The sequence below is a fragment of the Oncorhynchus tshawytscha genome, linkage group LG11 (assembly GCF_018296145.1).
Source record: "Oncorhynchus tshawytscha isolate Ot180627B linkage group LG11, Otsh_v2.0, whole genome shotgun sequence".
Lineage (NCBI taxonomy): Eukaryota > Metazoa > Chordata > Actinopteri > Salmoniformes > Salmonidae > Oncorhynchus > Oncorhynchus tshawytscha.
Window position 1 is genome coordinate 16,840,017 of NC_056439.1, and position 6,183 is coordinate 16,846,199.

Here is a 6,183-nt window from a genome sequence, read left to right on the forward strand (position 1 = left end):
TTGATGATTGAGTTGGAGGCGTGCATGGCCACGCAGTCGTGGGTGAACAGGGAGTACAGGAGAGGGCTCAGAACGCACCCTTGTGGAGCCCCAGTGTTGAGGATCAGAGGGGTGGGGATGTTGTTACCTACCCTCACCACCTGGGGGCGGCCCGTCAGGAAGTCCAGTACCCAGTTGCACAGGGCGGGGTCGAGACCCCGGGTCTCAAGCTTGATGACGAGTTTGGAGGGTACTATGGTGTTAAATGCTGAGCTGTAGTCGATGAACAGCATTCTCACATAGGTATTCCTCTTGTCCAGATGGGTTAGGGCAGTGTGCAGTGTGCAGTGTGGTTGCGATTGCGTCGTCTGTGGACCTATTGGGGCGGTAGGCAAATTGGAGTAGGTCTAGGGTGTCAGGTAAGGTGGAGGTGATATGTCTCTCAAAGCACTTCATGATGATGAAAGTGAGTGCTACGGGGCGGTAGTCGTTTAGCTCAGTTGCCTTAGCTTTCTTGGGAATAGGAACAATGGTGGCCCTCTTGAAGCATGTGGGGACAGCAGACTGGGATAAAGATTGATTGAATATGTCCGTAAACACACCAGCCAGCTGGTCTGCGTATGCTCTGAGGATGTGGCTGGGGATGCCGTCTGGGCCTGCAGCCTTGTGAGGGTTAACACGTTTAAATGTTTTACTCACGTCAGCTGCAGTGAAGGAGAGTCCGCAGGTTTTGGTAGCGGGCTGTGTCAGTGGCACTGTATTGTCCTCAAAGCGAGCAAAGAAGTTGTTTAGTCTATCTGGGAGCAAGACATCCTGGTCCGCGACGGGGCTGGTTTTCTTTTTGTAGTCCGTGATTGACTGTAGACCCTGCCACATACCTCTTGTGTCTACTTTGTCTCTATACTGACGCTTAGCTTGTTTGATTTCCATGCGGAGGAATAGCTACACTGTTTGTATTCGGTCATGATTCCGGTCACCTTGCTTTCAGTTTCGCATGAATGCTGCCATCAATCTACGGTTTCTGGTTTGGGAATGTTTTAATAGTTGCTGTGGGTACGACATCGCCAATGCACTTTCTAATGAACTCGCTCACCGAATCAGCGTATTCGTCAATGTTGTTGTTGGATGCAATGCAGAACATATCTCTTCTTATTGGTGTCCTTTAGTAGTGGTTTCTTTGCAGAAATTCACCATGAAGGCCTGATTCACGCAGTCTCCTCTGAACAGTTGATGTTGAGATGTGTCTGTTACTTGAACTCTGTGAATCATTTATTTGGGCTGCAATTTCTGAGGCTGGTACTCTATTGAACTTATCCTCTGCAGCAGAGGTAACTCTGGGTCTTCCTTTCCTGCTACATAGACTGAGAATCCAAGATGGCAGCAGTCTTTGTCTGTGGATGTGTTTGTCGTCCAGTGCTTGTAAGTCAAATCGACTGTTTAATCGTCCCTCAACCTAACCCAAACTTAAAATATTATTTATCGTTGTGTAGCAACACTGAATAAGGCCTTTGGCGAACTGCAATATGCCTTTACTATTGTCCAGGCTCAGCTCTGTCAGCTGAAGTTACTTTACAATACTGATAAAACAAAGTTGATGGTTTTCATGAAATCTACGATGAAACCTCAGACTCTTCCATGTATAGTCACCAAGCAAATAGAAAGAGTATCAACTTACAAGTACCTGGGTTTCTTGTTAGATGAAAAAGTTAGTTCTTTATTTTCAAAATAAGTCATGTTTATATTTTGAAGCGAGAAAGAGACTTGTTTCGCTAACTTCTTGCTTGTAATCGACTATGGCGATAGCTTGTACATGTTTGCCCCTGTGGAGTCATTACATATGCTGGACACTGTGTACCATCGGGTGTTGAGGTTTGTTAAAAACTCCAAACCTCACCCATTACGGAGTGAGGTAAAAAAGCGTTCTCATACTCCGCCTCTTACAATTGAAACTTCTTCCACTAACATCAAACCCCTTCTGGACAGCTGAAACAAGTGAGGAAAAATTATTATTTATTAAGTAATAATAATTATTTGTATGAATAGACCAGGCGCTAGCTGGGATGCTGTCGTTCTGGGCCCTCCAAGCAGTGGTGTTGTAGATGGCCTCTCCATTGACCCCCAGCCACTGACCCATCTGCTTCAGACATAGGTCCGATGTTCATCAGCAGGTTCCCTCCACAGGACACTGTCTCCACCAACGTCTGAATCACGCAGGCCCCAAGTATGCATTCATAAAGCCTTTATTACAGCTATATGACATATTATAATATCTTCCATAGGCAGGCATGCAGCTGAATCTGCATTGTTAAATTTAGTTGCGTAGTTTAATTGTGTGGGGCTGGAAAAGTAACCAAATTTCAGTCTCCTCGATATCAAATACATTCCTATTAGCTTCATACATGTCCTACTCTTGTGTACAATTATTAGTCTATGAGAGAAGAATGAAGCCAAACAAGTCATGCTGTAGAGTTGAGCATTTAGGTTACCCAAAAAACCGTGGTGAAGTGTTATACAAGAAACATACAGGACCAGCAGCATTTCAAAAATAAGTCAAAAGACTTTAGACTGAGTGCACTTTACAGTTAAATTATGCTGTTTATGAGTCATACTAAATCATATGCAAACAGGATTATGACCGATTCAGCTACAAAAAGTTTGTTATGGTAGTGCAATAACCTTCGTGACCTAAATGATTTAAGTCTCCTGTTTACCATAAAATAAAGTGCTTTTTTCAGTTCCATTTAAAACTGACCGCCACAAGCTGCTCGATAGTGAAGTAGTCTTTAAGCTGGGCGTTTCTCCTGTAACCCCAGGAACCTTTGTCTATCGAAAAGCAGGTGTCCGGGCTGGTAGCGATCATCGCAGGTGTAGTAGCCTCCATGGGTACAGATGCTGCCGTAGCCCCAACGTTGGTCACCACGGTCTCTCGCACTGGGGTATTCCAATTTCTGTACCAGTGTTGTTAATGCAAATGCTGAAGCATGTGATGTTTACACCGTTGGTGCATACATCATACTCCATAGCATTAACTGACACATTAAATAGACCTATAACTGCAAAAAGAGATTGGTGTAGATTTTTAGACATTTACGGACAGTTTCCCTGGACACAGATTAAAACTAGTCCTAGACTAAAAAGCATGTTGAATGGACAATCTTCATTGAAAGTGCGTTATAGTCCAGGACTAGGCTTAATCTGTGTCCTAGCCCATAAAGTCCCTACATCTCATTGTAAAGCAGAGAACGCGTATAGTATATTATTTCCCTAAACATATTACATCATATTTTATCGCTCTGATTGGTCCCAGTTTTGTTTGTGGATATGCTCTGTTGGAGGTCGACTGACCGAAAGCTCAGCTATTATCAAAATAAATGTGCATCTGACTGGAAGTGTGCAGAGACTTTTCTGCTTTCTCCAGTTTTGCATTTTGCCTTCATCACCTTCACTTATAGGTTTTGAGAGTGTGGTAGATTCTGTCTATTATCTCTATGACTGTACCTCTCGTTGTATAGCCAAGCCAGGAATCCGGTGCTGTTCCAGTATTTATCAGGAGCATCCCCATCTCCATCGGACCACAGCAGCTCCGGCTTGTACTTGTTGATGATCTCATAGAGCTCGGGCAGCGTCTTAGTGGTGGGGAAGAGGTTGGTAGTGTACAGGTTGGCAGCGTCCTGCTCGTAAAGCAGATTAAACAACTCAAACAGAGAGTGGTACAGTCCCAGACGCAGGTCGCTGTGGGCTCTGAGTGCTCCAGACACTTCTCCAACTAGGTCCTGTTAGGAGCCAAGTCCACTGCGTTGCAGTTCCAGGAGTTCTCAGGACCCCACAGAGTAAAGCCTGCAGATAGAACAATAACAATAAACCACAAATACATTTTTATAGGCCTAATCTAGTGGAATCATAGAAATGATTATTTTATTCAATGGAAGGCTACACCTTATTAGTGGAGCATGCATTGCACACACACACACACACACACACACACACACACACACACACACACACACACACACACACACACACACACACACACACACACACACACACACACACACACAGTCTACCTTCATGGTGTTATGTGGTGAGGTAAATATATTTTGCCCCAGATGTTGCAAAGATGTGAGTCCATTCTTTGGCATCAAAGAACTCAGCTTGATTACTTGAAGTCTGGAGGATAGTTCTTCTGCATGAAGTCAACATAGGGCTTCATCTGTCACTTCTGCCAATACCACCTGGAATAAACATCCAGACAAATTATTTAAAATGATATACACTATATATACAAAAGCATGTGGACACCCCTTCAAATTAGGGGATTTGGCTATTTCAGAGACACCCGTTGCTGACCGGTGTATAAAATCGAGGACACTGCCATGCAATCGCCATAGAAAAACATTGGCAGTGTCACACCCTGACCAGTTTACAAAACAGTTTCACCTGTCCTCGTTATTGTCTCCACCCCCTCCAGGTGTCGCTTGTTTTCCCCAGTGTATTTATCCCTGTGTTTCCTGTCTCTCTGTGCCAGTTCGTCTTGTATGCTTCCAAGTCAACCAGCGGTTTTCCCGTTCGCCTGCTTTTTGCTTTCTCCTTTTTCTAGTCCTCCCGGTTTTGACCCTTGCCTGTTTCTGGACTTTCTACCTGCCTGCCTGACCATTCTGCCTGCCTTGACCACGAGCCTGTCTGCCACTCTGTACCTCCTGGACTCTGATCTGGTTTTGACCTTTTTGCCTGTCCACGACCATTCTCTTGCCTACCCCTTTGGTATTAATAAACATTGTAAGACTCCAACCATCTGCCTCCTGTGTCATGGCCTATCACTCCGTGGTAGGCCACACAAGCTCACAGAACGGGACCGCCGAGTGCTGAAGCACGTAGTGTGTAGCAATCATCTGTCCTTGGTTGCAACACTCACTACCGAGTTCCAAGCTTCCCCCGGAAGCAATGTCAGCACAAGAACTGTTCGTCGGGAGCTTCATGAAATGGGTTTCCATGTCAGGCTCTTCAATGCCACTTCACTCAACATCTTTGACACCAAAGGTTATTAATTAAGCCCTTTTAAGCTCATATGACTTGTAATATTTTGTTAGAGGCCTGAAAACCTCAGCCAAAAGGGTTACAACTGACAATTTCTCACTAAATTTCGCCTCTTACACAGAACACAGGTTAGGGTATATAATCCATGTCAGATTTTTCAATGCCACTTATCCCAACACATGAAACCCCAAAGGTGGCCAAGCTTTTTCTTGTACATAAAAATGATGGACATTTAAACAGAGTAATGGGAAAAATAGGGTGGTGCAAAAACATTTAAAAAAAATGGGTAGTCGAGTGAAGAACATAAAATCCCACGTTTGTATGTGCAATAGGTTATGAAAAGTATCAACAACTTCACATGACCTTATGGTGAGAGCGAGAGTGACAGATGTAGTGATGAAGTGAGACGAGCCAATTGGATAAATTGTGCACATTTTTTAATTCAAGTTCTCTCTGTACATATACAATGGCTTAAAAAAACAACCCAATATGAATGAAGAAAAAAAAACATGGAAGGGCTTTGTATTCAAACACTTCTATTCCTTCCTATTAAGCAAAGAGGGCTGAGCTTATTTCATCTTCCAGGCTCTCAATAACTTAAATGGATTCAGTTTTGACGAGTTCAAAGCGCTGAAACTCTCCCCCAAAATGGTATGTATCAACAGGATCATACTGCCCTTTCAGGGTTGGAATGTGATTTAAACATCAAGGAGTAAAACTGTGGGTTAACTGAGACCTCTGTGGATTAACTGAGACCTCTGTGGATTAACTGAGACCTATTCTTAGTTTTTTGGGAAACAGCCTCCTCAAACGGAGACTCTGAAACAGAGAGACAGGGACAGTTCAGAACTAGAGACACAGTGATCTTGGAAATCAAGGCTCTTTACTAAAACTGTAATAGTTTTAGTGAGTGAGAAGTATCATAATTTTAGTAAGAGAGACACTTGTTTTGCTATTCCACTACATGTCATCCTAATGGGTCACGGTGTGAGCCTCCTGACCTGTGTGTTCCTTCTCAGCCAGCAACAGGTGTCTTCTACAGGGGCTGGGCAGGGGGGTCTGGCTCGGAGCCTCCTGACTGGTATCTAGCTGGAGACGCCTCGTGTGAAGGACCACCGCTGTGGCATTAAACGCTCGTTGCAGGACTAAACGCATTCCCATCAGAGACAT

General features: G+C 44.1%; 1 pseudogene; it reads right to left on the reverse strand.

The window, feature by feature from the left end:
• Positions 1 to 1,943: 1,943 nt before the first annotated feature.
• LOC112262434 lies at positions 1,944 to 6,183 on the reverse strand (annotated as a pseudogene).